Source organism: Phascolarctos cinereus, unplaced genomic scaffold (genome assembly GCF_003287225.1).
Source record: "Phascolarctos cinereus isolate Bilbo 61053 unplaced genomic scaffold, phaCin_HiC Scaffold_4;HRSCAF=312, whole genome shotgun sequence".
Taxonomy (NCBI): Eukaryota; Metazoa; Chordata; class Mammalia; order Diprotodontia; family Phascolarctidae; genus Phascolarctos; species Phascolarctos cinereus.
Window position 1 is genome coordinate 680,908,462 of NW_027555847.1, and position 15,912 is coordinate 680,924,373.

General features: G+C 40.1%; 1 long non-coding RNA gene across 1 annotated transcript; it reads right to left on the bottom strand.

The window, feature by feature from the left end:
- Positions 1-1,750: 1,750 nt before the first annotated feature.
- On the bottom strand, positions 1,751-3,668 carry LOC110223509 (uncharacterized). The gene is made up of 4 exons (XR_013485761.1): positions 3,532-3,668; positions 2,768-2,878; positions 2,324-2,435; positions 1,751-2,111 (listed from the first exon to the last, which is right to left on the bottom strand). It is a non-coding gene; the product is annotated as an uncharacterized LOC110223509 (long non-coding RNA).
- Positions 3,669-15,912: the final 12,244 nt, after the last annotated feature.

Sequence of the window (15,912 nt, forward strand, 5' to 3'; positions counted from 1 at the left end):
GGCTGAGGAGTTTCTGTTCCCTGCCAGGACCGGGCCTTTTAGACTTTGAGAATCAAAAAGACCTCTGCTGGGAAGCTAATGGAATGAAGTCCTAGTTGGCTATGACAGTGAAGGGACCTTTGCTTCCCATGATGTACATTAGGGCTACTTCCCTTTTGCTGATGATGGACGTAGTACTGTTTCCTTTGCTGCTATTAATAACTCACATTGCCAAAGTACTTTAAAGCTTACTAAGCCTCTTACTTACTTGATTTCCATTAATGTTCAGACTATCTCGGTAAAAGAGATTGGCTGGGCATTATCATTGCCGTTTTAAAGATCAAGAATATGAGAAACCTAGAGAGGGGAGGTGATTTACCAAAGTCACACCTTGTCCTGGCACAATCCAGGACTCAAAACATTGTTTTCCGATTCCAACGCTAGGATGTTTTTCAGTACAAGACTCTACTTCCTTCTCACAGAGAGCATCTTAAATGTAATAATAGTTAACTAGAGAGGCAGCATGGAAGAAAGGCTCAAGTCCTGCCTACTGGTTGTGGGACCCAGGGCAAGTAGCCTGGGGCAATCATCTGATCTATATCGGGAGAAGTAAATCTCCCCCCGGGGGGGTTCCCTACACTGATGACACCATAAATCCAGAAACTCTCCCTCAAAAAAACCCCAGCAAAAACAACAAAAAAAACAAAAACAAAAAATGTTTGTATTTCTATAATGTTTGTAAAGTTCTTTACATTCGTTCCCTCATTTGATCTGAATGTTTAAATTACAAGACGTTAGTGGCTAGAGGACAAGTCAGAAGTCTTTCTTCTCACCCATACTGTCTGTAAGTCACTTACACTTGCTGTGACTGAGGCACTTTTTCCTCAGTGGGGCCAGCCAAAAAAAATTTTGAATTATGTAACAACTGGGCCAATAGTCCAGTCGAAAAAAAATTTTAGTGGAAGGTTTTTTTCAAATAAAATTGTCAGAGCAAAGACAAACAGTGAGATGCTCCAATGACATCCATGTGGATTGTGCCTGTAGCATTAGTTTAGATTTCAAAGAAGCCTTTTAAATTAACTGTGGAAGTATTTTTGGCTTCCTAAGGGAGTCACAAAAACTGGAAGCCTTTAAAGATTAAGGCACAAAACATTTTTCTCAAACCACTTGTGTTAGTCCTTCAATCAGTCAACACATATATATCAAGAGATAAGTACTATGAGACAAGTACTAAGCTAAGCAGAGGAATGCGTAGACAAATACGGGTGTGTACATTTAACTAATTAGGTGACTTTAGGCAAGCTTCTTCCCCTCTTTGAGCCTCATTTTACTAATTTGTGTGTAACCTGGGGTAGTCTGACAATGATCAGTTTATGTAATGTGGGACAAAGGGGTTCGATTAAAGGGTATCTACAGCTTCTTCTATATGCTGACATTCTAGGTTCTAAAGGCTCTTTCAGCTCTGACAATTTGTGTTTGGAGGGGGGGACAGTTTGTGTTCCGAGGGCCTTCCTGGCTCTGCCATTCTATTCCCCACGTTCCAAAGTCCCTTGTGGACTCTGACATTCTGCACTGTAGGCCCATTCACAGTTCTTTAACATTGCCGACGAACCACCAAACATAGAATATCAGAAGTAAAGCCCTGGGGAGACATATAGACCAGGAGTTCTTAACCATTTCTGAGTCACGTTGAAGCTTATGGACCCCTTCTCAGAATCATGTTTCTTAAAGAAATTAACAATGGAAGGAAATGACAAATTTCAGTGAGAGATTAGAGAAAATAAAGCTTTAATTGATTTCTCACCCAAGTTCACAGACTCCTGAAATCTATCACTGGACCACTCCTGCATAGACGGAGCCCAGGTTAAGAATTCTTACTGTGGAGAATCCAAGTGGGGCCATTGTAAGTCCACAAATTCCTGTTTTATGCAGGGTGGGGTTCTTTTCCTTCACCTTCTTTCTCATCCACTCTAATAGTCCCAATTCTAATCGTTGCTGATCCTGAAATGTGTTTTCCTGCTAACTCTGTGTTGTCCTCCGTTTCCTGGTTCAATTTCTTCCAAAATGGCTCAGGAAATATTTCACTTTGGCAGCAAATCAACCAGAAAGTGTTGAGTGATATAAAATTAATTCTGAAAGCACAGATCACGAGACTCTCAGAATCATACAGTCTAAACTGTTAGAATCATAGCATTTCTTTAAAAATTTGCCATGATTACAATATTTTTCTTTGTTACATCACCTTCACTTCCAAATGTATCCCTCCCCTCTCCCTTCTCCAGTGAGCCATCCTTTGGGTTTGTTTTGGGGGGGCGGAGCGAGCAATTGTGGTTAAGTGACTTACCTAGGGTCACACAGCTAGTGTCAAGTGTCTGAGGCCAAATTTGAACTCAGCTCCTCCTGACTCCAGGGCTAGTACTCTGTCCACTGTGACATCTAGCTGCCCTGAGCCATCCCTTGTAACAAAGATTTTAAATAGGAGGAAGGAAAAAAGCAATTCAGCAAAATGGACCAGTGTCCTTATCCATCTGACAGTGTAAGTAACATTCTGCACTCATGGTCTCCTACTTCTGCAAAGAAGGAAGAGAGGTATTTTTTCTCAACTCTCCTCCAAGGCCAAACTTGGTCATTATATTTTTGTTGTTATTTCATCGTTTTTAGTCATGTCTGATGCTTCATGAGCCCATTTGGGGTTTTCTTGGCAAAGATACCAAAGTGGTTTGACATTTCCTTCTGCAGCTCATTTCACAAATAAGGAAACTGGGGCAAACAGAGTTTAGTGACTTACCCAGGGTCACATGGCTAGTAAGTGTCTAAGGCCGGATTTGAACTCAGAAGGATGAGTCTTCCTGACTTCAGGTCCAGTACTCTATCCAAGGTGTCACCGCCGAGGCTGCTTCTATAAAAAAAATCATAGCATCTTAGCAATAAAGATACCTCTCCCAGGATCCTTTTGGATTTTAGGGGGGAGAAGGAGAAATAAGAGTTTCTGGTTAGGCAGTGTAAGCAAAAGAAATCCTAGGTCTCCCAACCCTTAGAAATTAAGTGAGAGAACTCTGAGAAAGAGAAAGGGCTTTGAACTCTTCTTCAAGACCGAGAGGGGAAAAGAAAAAACAACCAACAACAGCATTCCTTTATGTTAGCGATTCAAGGGGTCCATGAACTTGGATGAGAAAAAAAATCACATCTGTAGTTCAATAGAATTGATTTTCTTTGTAATTCCCTGCATTTTACTTTTGACATTTAACAACATGATTCTGAGGACTTCGCTAGACTTCCACAAGGGTCCAGGACAGAAACAAAATTAAGAACCTCTATTTTATGTAGAGAAACAGAAGTCTAATTGATGTTTCAACATCTGCTTTACCAGAAATGAAAACAGAAGCGACCTCTGTGAAACAGAAACCGCCTGGCCCCAGCTCCTTCAACACTATTGGGCCTCCTGAAGGGATCAAAAGGAAAGTGAGCTCAGAGTCCAGGCAGTCTCACAGACAGAGGGAACAAGGCGAGTCAAGCTTTTGTTTCGTAGCTAGCTATTCCATTGGAGACTACCTTTGAGCTGGTGTTTTCTGGGAAAAACAACCAGTTTTCTCTTCCACAAAAGCCTTCCTCAGATGCATCCACTAGGCACGGAGGTGCCAATGTAAACACCAGCAAATTCCTAGCAAGTTAGAAAGGTTTGGAATATGGATGGGCCCATCCCTTTGTCCTAAGATTGGCCTACCTAAGTTCAGAGAAGCTTACTGCCAGAAAATTGGCCTAGGGGTGAGGAGTTTTTCAGCCTCTCATCACTCATAAAGATCTTTTACTAAGGTGTGGAAGGAAGGGTAGCATCTCCATAGGTGCAGAGATTGAATACCACCCCTGTCCCCCCCCAATGAAACCATAGATTCTTGGAATAAACCTAAGGACTAGTTATTTTTCAGAAGAGCTAATTTCTTTATTCCTCTTCCTTAGGAGAAGGGTAAAGGAATAGCTGACTTAACACTGTACAAACATGGCCCCTTGCTCACAATTAACCTGATTGGCTTTCAAAATCAGCTAATCAACTGAGGCAGACCTCTTGGGGTTCTCTCTGCCAGAAGTTCTGTTAAATGAAGTTCCCAAGTTAAAGAATATATGTTCTACTTTCTATTAACATATAGGATTTTACCATTTCCAAAATGCTTCCATGTACATTTTATTTCTTATTTTTAAAAAAATGTATACATATTTAATTTTCCCCCAATTACATTTTAAAACAATTTTTAAACTTTTTTTTGTTTTATTTTTGCCAGGCAATTGGGGTTAAGTGACTTGCCCAGAGTCACACAGCTAGTAAGTGTTATATGTCTGAGGCTGGATTTAAACTCAGATCCTCCTGACTCCAGGGCCAGTGCTCTATCCACTGTGCTACCTAGTTGCTCCAATTTTTTTAACATTTTCAAAAGTTTTGAGTTCCAAATTCTGTCCCTTCTTCCCTTTCTCCCCTCCTTCTGCCCTGAGATGATGAGCAATCAGATACAGGTTATAAATGTGCAATTCATATACATTTTCCGATGTAATGAGATACAACACACTTTTCCAAATAAATTTGGTTTTCAAACATTAAAATAATTGTTTCATAAAAAAATTCTTGTAATATTTTCTCCTTGACCTGGGAACTCTGGAATTTGGCTACAATATTCCTAGGAGTTTTCCTTTGGGGATCTCTTTCAGGAGGAGATCTGTGGATTCTTTCAATGTCTATTTTGCCCTCTGGTTCTAATATATCAGGGCAGTTTTTCCTTGATAATTTCTTGAAATATGATATCTAGGCTCTTTTTTTGATCATGGCTTTCAGATAGTCCAATAATTTTTAAATTCTCTCTCCTGGATCTATTTTCCAGGTCAGTTGTTTTTCTAATGAGATATTTCACATTGTTTTCTAATTTTTCATTCTTTTGGATTTGTTCTACTGTGTCATGATTTCTCATAAAGTCACTATCTTCCAATTGCTTCATTCTAATTTTTAAGGAAATATTTTCTTCAGTGAGCTTTTGGACTTCCTTTTCCATTTGGCCAATTTTTGCTTTTTAAGGCATTCTTCTCCTCATTGGCTTTTTGGCCTTTTGCCATTTGGGTTAGGCTATTTTTTAAGGTGTTATTTTCTTCAGTATTTTTTTGGGTCTCCTTTAGCAAGCTTGTTGACTTGTTTTTCATGGTTTTATTGCATCACTCTCAGTTTTTCCTCTACTTCCCTTACTTGCTTCTCAAATCCCTTTTGAGCTCTTCCAAGGCCTGGGACTGATTCATATTTTTCTTGGAGGCTTTGGATGTAGGAACTTTAACTTTGTTGTCTTCTTCTGGTTGTATATTTTGATCTTCCTTTTCACCAAAGTAAGATAATATAGTCTGACTCTTTTTGCGCTGCTTGCTCATGATCCTGGCCAATTACTTGAGTTTTAAACTCTTTGTTAAGGTAAGAGTCTGCTTCCAATGTGGAGAATGTATTGTCCCAAGCTTCAGGGGTTTCTATAGCTGTTTTCAGAGATACTTGTAGGGACCTGTAAATTTTCAGTTCTTCCAAGGTGGTATGATAAGGGGCGAGGTGTTTACTCCTTTCCTGGCCTGTGACTACAAGTATTCCTTTCTGTCCTGTAACTGTGAGGAGGGGTTTCTCTCCACAGCCACTAGAAGCTCCACCAAGCCAACGTTCCTCCTCACCCCAGCACTGCCGCCCAGAACTGTGACCCAGATCCAAACGGGCAAAGCAAGAGATTCCTGCCTCAGCACTGGCAAAGAGATCCCTGCAGTCCCTCTCTGATCAGCCACTGGATTCCCCTTCAGTCTGTGGGCTGGAAGCTTGGGAAGCAGCTGCCCCCCACCAGGGCCACGCTCTTGGGGAATGGAGCTGAGACCCCGCCTTCCTTTCTCAGCACCGACAGAAACAGACTTTTCCCACTGACTTTCTAAGCTGTCTTTGGCATTCTTGGATTGAGGAGTCTGGAAACCTCCACAGCTGCCCGAGATTCAGTCCTCTGAGGCCTGCTACAGGTTCGCTGTGGCCTGCATGCCCACACCGCACTGCACTGCGCTCCCAGCCTGGCGCGATACACCTTTCTGATCAATCATCCAGGTTGTCTTGGGCTGGAAATTTGTTTCACTCTGTCTTTTCGTGGGTTCTGCTGCTTCAGAATTTGTTTAGAGCCATTTTTTATGAGTATTTGGAGGGGTTTGGAGGAGAGCTCAAGTAAGTCACTGCTTTCAGTCCACCATATTGGCTCCGCTCCCATAAAAAAGTTCTTGAGAAGGATGGATTTGCTATTAAAATAGACCTTCCTGATATTTCTTTTTTAATTATTATTTTTTATAAATGGAACTTTTAAAAGTTTAAAATGGATAATTGTTTTTAATAGGAGATGCTTTTTAGCTGTGTGACCCTGGGGAAGTCACTTAATCCCTCTGAGCCTCAGTTCCTCATCAATAAAACAAGGGGATTAGATTAGATGGCCTCTGAAGTGCCTTTCAGTTCTAAATGTAGACATAAAACTGTCCTTTCCCAAACAAGACTCCAGCAGTAAGAAAGAAGGTGAGAGAGAGAGAAGAAGAAGAAGGAGGAGGGGGAGGGGGAGGAGGAGGAGGAGAAAGGGGGGGGAACAGGGGGAAGGGGAGAAGGAACGTTGTGTGTGCTATTCCTCAGACATGCATTTTTCAAATCTCAGAATAGCTCAGTATCTTTGTCACTCTGCTCTTTCCCATGCAACACAGCTATGCTGCAGTTAACAGCCTGAAAGAAGACCTTGTAAAGGTTCATTACTTTGTCACACTTGTTTCTCCTCTACGCACACAAGTTAGATAGCCGCACAAAATAGACTGGGAGAGTGGAGAGGTGGCTACCTACTTCAAGGACCATCCTAACTCGTTGGGAAGTGTGACACCTGTGGGAACCCGCAGGAGCTTGTATCTGCCCAGGTTTTTGGTGTGGGAATCACTGGACAGTTTTTCTGGACTGCATCTAGGTTTATTTATTTATATTTTTATGTTTTAATTCTGTACAAAGTTTGGTTATAGAATTGTCCATTCACATAAACATAGGAAGCATTGTGCTCCTGGGGAAAGGGCACTCACTGTCTGGAGTGAGAGGTTGTTGTTCAGTTGTTTTTCAATCATTTCTGTCTCTTCATGACACCATTTGGGGTTTTCTTGGCAAAGATATCGGAGCAATTTGCCATTTCCTTCTCCAGCTTCCCTTACAGATGTGGAAACTGAGGTAAACAGGATCAAGTGACTTGCCCAGGGTCACACAGCTAGTAACTATCTGAGGCCATAGTTGAACTCAGGAAATGAGTCTTTCTGACTTCAGGCCTGGCACTTTATCCACTGCACCACTTAGCTGCCCTCAAGTCAGAGGATCTGGGTTCAAATCCTGCTTCTGATGGTTTCTAACTATGTAACTGTGGGTAATCAACCTACAGTAATTCATCAATACTTGTAATCAGCACAGTGCCTGGCACATAGGAGGCAGTTAAAAGCTAGTGGATTAATGTAATTGATTAAACACCTGTTCTACTTCTATAAGTTACTTAACTTCCCTGGGCCTCAGTTTTACCATTTGTAAAATAAGAGAGATGGACTTAATCTGAATTCTGTGGTCCTGCCATAAATATTTTAGTACAATTAGGTCCTTTTTTCTCCCTCTCCCCGCCCTCTGCTTTAAAAAAAAATCTCTTTGGGATACAGACCTAGTAGTGCTATTGCTGGATCAAAGGATTGATGATCTCATGTCTTCTTACTATAAAAGGGGGACAAGAGTCAGGCCTGTGGCCAGCCAGGTGGGGGCTGTCTCAAAGGAAGGAGAACTCTCATTACCTTCTGGGGCTGCCTCTCTATGGTACGTGGAATCCACCTGGAATGATTTCAAAAGAAGGAGGTGCCAGCACAAACCATTAGGATAATCTCTGGATGTCTAGTAAGCAACCTCCTAAAGCCACTTAATGAAACAAGCTCCCTGAGGACAGGGCCTGTTTATTCCCCCCTTTTTATTTTTCCCAGTGCTCACATTAATATGTTTGTTAGTATCTAAAATCATAAATAGCAGAGAATAGTTGATTGGTACTGCTTAGAAAAAATTCTTCACAGGGAGCTCCCTACCCTGATAAAATCACAGGTCTGGTTCACAAGTCAAGAAGAAAAAAACCAAAAAACAAATATTGCTCCAAATAACTTAATAACCAGTAACTTATTGATGGCTATTATTTCTATTAATAATAGGAATTAAAAATGTTGATGATTAATTTGTTAATTGTGGTTATTATGTTGTTACATTTATTATAATTATGTATAATCATCCTTATACAATTATATATTGTTAATATATTTTTACATTATGATATCCATGAATTATAATTCAATTTAACATAATAAATTTTAGTAATTGACTAAAGTATAATCACGATATTTCTATTATTAATATATTATAATTTATGTGATGCTATGAAAATATTTATAGAAATGTTGATAAATTATAATTTTTAATAATTCATCAGATGACATATTAGAGCATCAGGTCTCAAGTCAGGAAGAGCAGAGTTCAAATTCAGCCTCAGACATTTACTAGCATGATCAACTCATTTAATCGCTGTTTGCCTCAGTTTCCTCATCTATAAAATGGGGCTAATAATAACACCTACTTCCCTGGATTGTTATGAGACCAAGTGAAATAATGATTATAAAGTTCTTAGCACAGTGCCTGGAGCACGGTAGGTACTGTATAAATGTTAATTATGATGATGATGATGATGATGACAATTACTTATAGTGATATGTAACAATCTTTCTTTTTAATTTAATTAATTTAGTTATTAATAAGAGAAATGCAAAGTAAAATAACTTCATTTTCATCTCCAACCCTATAAATTTTCTTTTTTTATCATTATTATTTTTATTATTACTACTACTACCATTTTTTAAAACATTCACTTTTTTTTAAAGTTTTGAGTTCCAAATTCTATTCTCCCCTCCCTGAGACACTAAGCAATCTTATATAGGTTACGAATGTACAAGCATGTAAAACATTTCCATATGAGTCATTTTGTGCAAAAAAATTCGAACAACAAAAAAAAGAAAAAGTGAAAAATAGCATGCTTCAGTCTGTATTCAAATGACATCAGTTCTTTCCTCTGGAGGCGGATAGCATTTTTCATCATGAATCCTCTGGGGTTGTCTCGGATCATTATATTGCTGAAAATAGCTAAGTCACTCACAGTTGTTCATCATATAATATCACTGTTACTATACACAATGTTCTTCTGGTTCTGCTTTCTTCACTTTACATCAGTTCGTGTAAGTCTTCCCAGGTTTCTCTGAAAGCATCCTGCTCGTCATTTCTTACAGTACGAGAATATTCCACCACAATCATAAAACACAATTTGCTCAGCCATTCCCACATAATGGGTATCCCCCAAATTTCTAATTCTTAGCGACCATGAAAAGAGCTGCTATAAATATTTTAGTATGATTAGGCTCTTCCCCCTCTCCTCCCTCCCACTTTTTTTTTTTAAATCTCTTTGGGATACAGACCTAATAGTACTATTGCTGGATCAAAGGGTAGGCACAGTTTGATTGCTCTTCGGGTATAGTTCCAGATTGTTATCCAGAATGGTTGGATCAGTTCACAACTCCACCAGCAGTTCATTAGTGTCCCAGTTTTTCCATATCCCCTCTAACATTTATCATTTTGCTTTTCTGTCATATTAACCAATCTGATGGGTGTGAGGTAGTACCTCAGAGTTCTTTTGATTTGGATTTCTCCAATCAAGAATGATTCAGAGCATCTTTTCATGTGACCATAGATACCTTTGATTTCTTCATCTGAAAACTACCTGTTCGTACCCTTTGACCATTTATCAATTGGAGAATGACTTATATTGTTATAAATTTGACTCAGTTCCCTATATATTTGAGAAATGAGGCCTTAACCAGAGATACTAGCTGTAAAATTCCTCCCCTCCCTAATTTTGGTTGCTTTGGTTTTGTTTGTGCAAAATCTTTTTAATTTTATATAATCTACAATCCATTTTATATTTTATAATGCTCTCTACATCTTGTTTGGTCCTAAATTCTTCACTTAGCCACAGATCTGACACGTAAACTATTCCATGCTCTCCTAATTTGCTTCTGGTGTCACCATTTCCATCTAAATCATGTACCCATTTTGACCTTATCTTGGTATATAGTGTGAGATGTTGGTCTATACCCAGTTTCTGCCATATTGTTTTCCTGTTTTCCCAGCAGTTTCTGTCAAATAATGAGCTTTTGTCTTAAAAGCTTAGATATTTTGGTTTATCAACTACTAAAATACTATGGTTATGTGCTAGAATGCATTACATACTTAATCTTTTCCACTGATCCACCAGTCTATTTCTTAGTCAGTATCAGATTGTTTTGGTAATTACTGCTTTATAATACAGTTTGAGATCTGATACAGCTAGGCCACCTTCCTTCCCTTTTTTTTTTTAATTGATTCTTTTGATCTTTTGTTCTTCAAGATGAATTTTGTTGCTATTTTTTTCTGCTCTATAAAATAATTTTTGGTAGTTTGGTTGGTACGGCACTGAATAAGTAGACCAATTTAGGGAGAATTGTTATTTTTGTTATATTGGCTCCAACCAACTAAATTTTCAAAAATGACAAAAGAAGAGAATGGTCAATGCTGGAGAGGTGGTAGAAAGATACTGATACATTATTGGTGGAGCTGCAAATTCATCCAACCATTCTAGAAAACACGTTGGAAGGATGCTTAAAAAAAAGTGTCTAAAATGTTCATAGACCCTTAAACCTAGAGAATACACTACTAGTCATAGACCCCAAGGAGGTCAAAGAGAGAAAGAAAGGTGCCCTATATATCAAAATGTTTGTAGAAGCACTTTTTTTTTTTGGCAGGATAACAAAGTAGATTTTCATTGATTGGAAGAATAGTTATTGTTGTTGTTTGTCCTGGAAGAGGACCATGACATCAGGAAGGTGATACCATGACTTGCAAGTGAACTGTATTTAAGTGAGGGAGGGCTATGAAAAGTGACCAGCCTTACTTTCTCCTCCAGAGCCATCTCAGAGGAATAGTTGAATAAATTGTGGCCTGAGAGTATAACAGAATATTGCTAAGCAGTAATTTTCCTTATAGCTGCATATTATTAAGCTGTAGGAAGGGAAGTATAGGAATACTTACATGAACTGATCCAGAATGAAGTCAACAGAACCAGAGAAGCAACATATTCAACAACTACAGCACTGCAAATGGAAAGAATTAAAAAATGAAATTGAATATTGTGTCAATGTAATACTCAAACCTGGTTCTGAAGAAGGGAGAAACAATGCACCTCTTTTGTGAAAGTAGATGTGGACCATTACCCTACTGTCAGATTCCACCGATGTGTTGATTACTTTTGCTGACTCTCTCTTTCTTTCTTCCTCTCTCTCTCTGTCTCTCTTTCCTTTCTCTCTCTCTCTCTTTCTCTCTCTTATAAGGGATGGCTTCCTGACAAGGGAAAGCAGAAGTTACAGATTTATAAATGAAGAAATGAAGATAAGGTAGAAACAAAAGAGATCAATATAAGTTGCAAAGAAAGTCAGATATTTGAAAAAAAAAGTTTGTTAAATTGAATTGAATTGAATTCTTGACTGTCTCTGACAGGGTCCAGGCTACCTGCTGGGTTGTTTGTCAATGTCAGCAGATAAGGCAAGAGGACAGCTACGCAGAGCTGCATTTGCTTGAAAGTCGTTTATAAGGGTCATTTATGGTCCTGTAACAAATCCTGGTTTTCAATGGGCTCTGCTTTAGGGAGTTAAATGTTGACCTCTTTGTGTGTCTGGGGTAGTCTCTCAGTGGAGGATTATTCTGCTTTGCCCAAGAGGTCAGAGCTAAGACCAGTGGGGGAGAGTTACAGGGTGGCAGATTTCAGCTTAATATAAGGAAGAATTTCCTAACAAACCAAGTTGTCCCACAAATTGTTCATTCATTCATTCAACAAACATTCATTTTTACCTAGTGTACTGTGACGGACAGTAAGGGAGATGGGAGTTTTAGATAAGTCCCTGCCCACAGGGAGTTTATAGTTTAAATCACAGAGAATTATATCTCAAAGTATTATCTGAAAAGAGCATTGCTTTGTAAATTTGCATATGAGTGTTTATCAGTTTGTGCCTGGTACCTGGTAGGTGCTTAATAAATGTTTATTGACTATCTATCTACATATAATCTGTGTCAAATCTCTTCCCATTCAGTTCCATCCTCCCCTTAGCTGCCAAAGAGATATTCCTTAAGCAGAGGTCTGACCATGTGGTCAGTAAAGGCCAGTAGCTCCCTGTTATCTCTAATACCTGGAATGTTCTGCTTCCTAACTCCTGCCTCTTAGCTTCTCTAGTTTCCTTCAAGGTTCAGCTCAAATAAACCTTCTGCAAGTGACCTTCCTGGTCCCTTTCTCCCTCCACAGCCCTCTGAGTTCACCCTCCATTTTCATTGTACATCTCTTGGGTATACATAGTGATTTACATGTCATCTCCATTAGTGTATAAGCTCCCTGAGGGCAGGGCCTGCTTTTGCCCATAAATACTTGTTGACTCATTGATATGCTTACAAGTTGTTTCCTCTATAGAATGTAAGCTCCTTGAGGGACAGGCAGGGACTGCTTAATTTTTTGTCTTGGTATGCTCAGTGCCTGGCACATAGTAGGTCCTTAACAAATGCTTGTAGATTTAAAGAGATGCAAACTGAGCAGCAAATGGGTGGTCCTCCTCTGCCAAGGAGTAGGCTAGCTACCTCTGGAGGGCAAGAGCTCTCTATCCCTAGAGGGGCAGGAACAAAGATGGTGTGGTCCCTTGTCAGGGATGCTACGGAAAGGATTTATGCATAAGGTGGGGGAAGTGTTGGACTGGAGAGATCCCTTCCTGCCCTGAAACTTCATGGTTCCATCTTTGTAGCTCATTCTCTCCTTTGCCTTCCTGGGTTCTGGGGAGCCTTCTTCTCATCACAAACACCTGCCAGGTAGATAGAGCTGAGGAGCAGGGGAGTTGTAACTTGGGCCTGAGCTCATGCATTGTCCCTAGGGGCAGGCATTTCATCTCTCACCTGTCAGCTGCCTGGATCCCTGGCTCATGATGAAATGCTAACTGATCCCCTCTGGGCACAGTTCATCGATTCTCTTCACTACCACCCTGCCCCCTCTCTTGCTCCTAACCTCTCTCTCCGCTTCTCTAGTGTCTTTGTTACCCGGGTCAGAGCTAGAAAGTACCTGAGTACATAAAAAATAATTTTACAATTTGAAGAGACCTTGGATGTGGAACAGCCCAATTGAAAGGGCTTGGAACATCTAATTCAACCCCTTATTTGCAGATAGGGAAAACGGGGCACAAAAAGTGGTTGGAAACTGACCAGAACTGGTTGGGTTGAAAGGGCACTAATTCTAGCCCTATCTCTTCATGATGGCAGCCTGCATTTTCCAGTGAGATCAGAAAGACAAGTTGGATCCTGGCAATTTTTCTCACGTGAATCGATCCCTGCTCGTGTACCTGGTCTCTGGGGCCGACTCACCTGACCTTGTATTTTTCCCACCACAGAGCAGACCTTGGATTTTCACTCTTTTGGGGAGTAGGAGTCATGGGAGTAGAATTGAAAATGTCAAAAATGCATGAGAATCTCTCAGAGGGAGGGACCCAACCGGCCAGAGGTTCTTCCTCCCTGCCCTCCTCTTCTTGCCTTCCATCCAGTCTGTTTCCAGCCCTGATGCATAGTTTGCATTCCACACCCAAGAATGAACATTTATTTATATAAACGACCACCCATTTCATGTCTGTCTCCACTAGGGCAAAGGAAGCAGGAGCACTTTTTCCTGACCATTCCCCTTCTTTATTTCCAGACTTTTTTTTTTAACCAGACACAGTTTCACATTGAGAAGTCTGAATAATTCAGTCACTTCCTGAGGCCTTAACCAGGGTATCATTAGAATAGGTTGTATAATGGAAAGAACACCGGCTGGGAAGGAGACCTAGATTTGTGTGCTATGTCTAACATGAGTTGTCTGTGTGACTTTAGGCAAGTCATTTCCCTTTGGTCCATCTCTAAATGATTGGATTTGATGATTTCTGTGGTCCCTCTCAGCTCTGACATCCTGTGTTCTAAGGGCCCTCCCAGCTCTAACATTCTCTGACACCCTGTGTTCTAAGAGGTCCCCCGGCCCTGACATTCTATTCTCTAAGGTCCCTTCTAGCTCTGACACACTTTGTTTTAAGGGGAAATTTTCACCAAAAAAAAAAAAGGTTAATTAAAATCTCCATGCCTCTGACTCCAGGGCTTAGGTCATGACTATGTTTTTCCACTGACAAGTGGTTATTCTGGTACGGATGCCCTTTCAGCAGACAGGAAGTTACAGAAGCAACTGCCATAATCCTTCAGGTCCTTCACGGGGACAGACTGCTTATTTCTGTCACATCTGGTCAGAGAGCATGATCAGGCCACAGTACAGAGAGGCAGCCCCGGGAAGGAATGCCAGGTGGCCAGGCAGAGCTGGTCAGAACCTGGGAGGTAGCTGGGGCTCACTGTCACTTTAACAAATATTAGCAGCTCTTATTGAAGGCCTGTAACATCTCGGGCATTTTTTGCATATGAGATATACAGCAAGATCCCCTCTTAATTAGTTAATCACTGGCTCTGAATCTGGAGTCTGTGACTTTGCATGTATGCATATGTATGTATTATGTATGTGTACATATATGTGTGTATATAATGCATATACATGTGCGCACATACAACACATACATGTGTACGGATATATGTATGTACACATGCTCATGTATATAAATGCATGCATATGAATGAATTGTATACATACATACATATATAAGCACCTATGTCTGTATACCTATATGTTTAGACACATACCTGTATTCTACATAATACAGACGTTTATAAATATACATATAGGCATGAACTCATATATCTGTGTATATATGTATGTGCATGTATGTATTTGTATGTGTGTATATTGATATATATTGTATGTGTGTGTATTTCATATTTCAATATTATTTATTTCCTTTGTAACTATACTGACTTAATTTTATACATCTAACAACACGATTCTAAGGCATCCATCTACAGCCTTCGTTAACCTGACTGACATGGAGGTCCAGGACCCAGATAAGGTTAAAAGCCCTCTGCCTGCAATGGTCCTGTGATTAAATTTAGGCAAGAAGCAAAATAAACAGAAACATCAGGAGAAGGCAAACAAATCCTGTTTGAAAAATATAATTGGCATCTGATTTTATTTTCTTCCTTTCTTCTTTCATATCCCTTTTCCAGCCACTTTCTGACTAAAAGGAAGCCACTAATGGCATGAGATCAATTAGAAAACTTAGAAAGCAGAGTGGGAGGGGAGAAAAAACACTTCACAGTGAGGCAGGAGAACCAGTTACAGCTTTCTGTATTGACCAAATGAGACCTGAGGCAATCCCCTTCCCTATCTCTAAAATGACAAGGGGTAAACTGGAAGATCTTTGAGGCTTCTCCCAGCCCTGACATCCTGGGTTCTAAGGGCCCTTCCTCTTGACATTCCCTGTCCTAAGGGCCCTCTGAATTCTGACATTCTGTGGTTCTAAATTTGGAACTTCAGCCTTTTTCTTCCAGAGTTAGGAGGCAGGGGACCTTAGGCAGACTGAATGGGTCTCATGTCTGCAAAGTCTCTTCATGTTTCTTTTCCCTCTGTACTTTCCTCATCCTTTTGTTATTGCTCCTGCTAGTTATTACCCATGAGCCTCACCAAATATTGCCTGAAATGAGAAAAGCTGGGAGATGCCGTTTAAATAGACTTGTCACATGTAAACTGGGCCCCCTCCTCCTTTCTCTGACTAAAATGATGGGCCCACCAACCTACTTCCTTTCCTCATCATGGCCTGACCATGTGTTGAAGGGAACGCTAT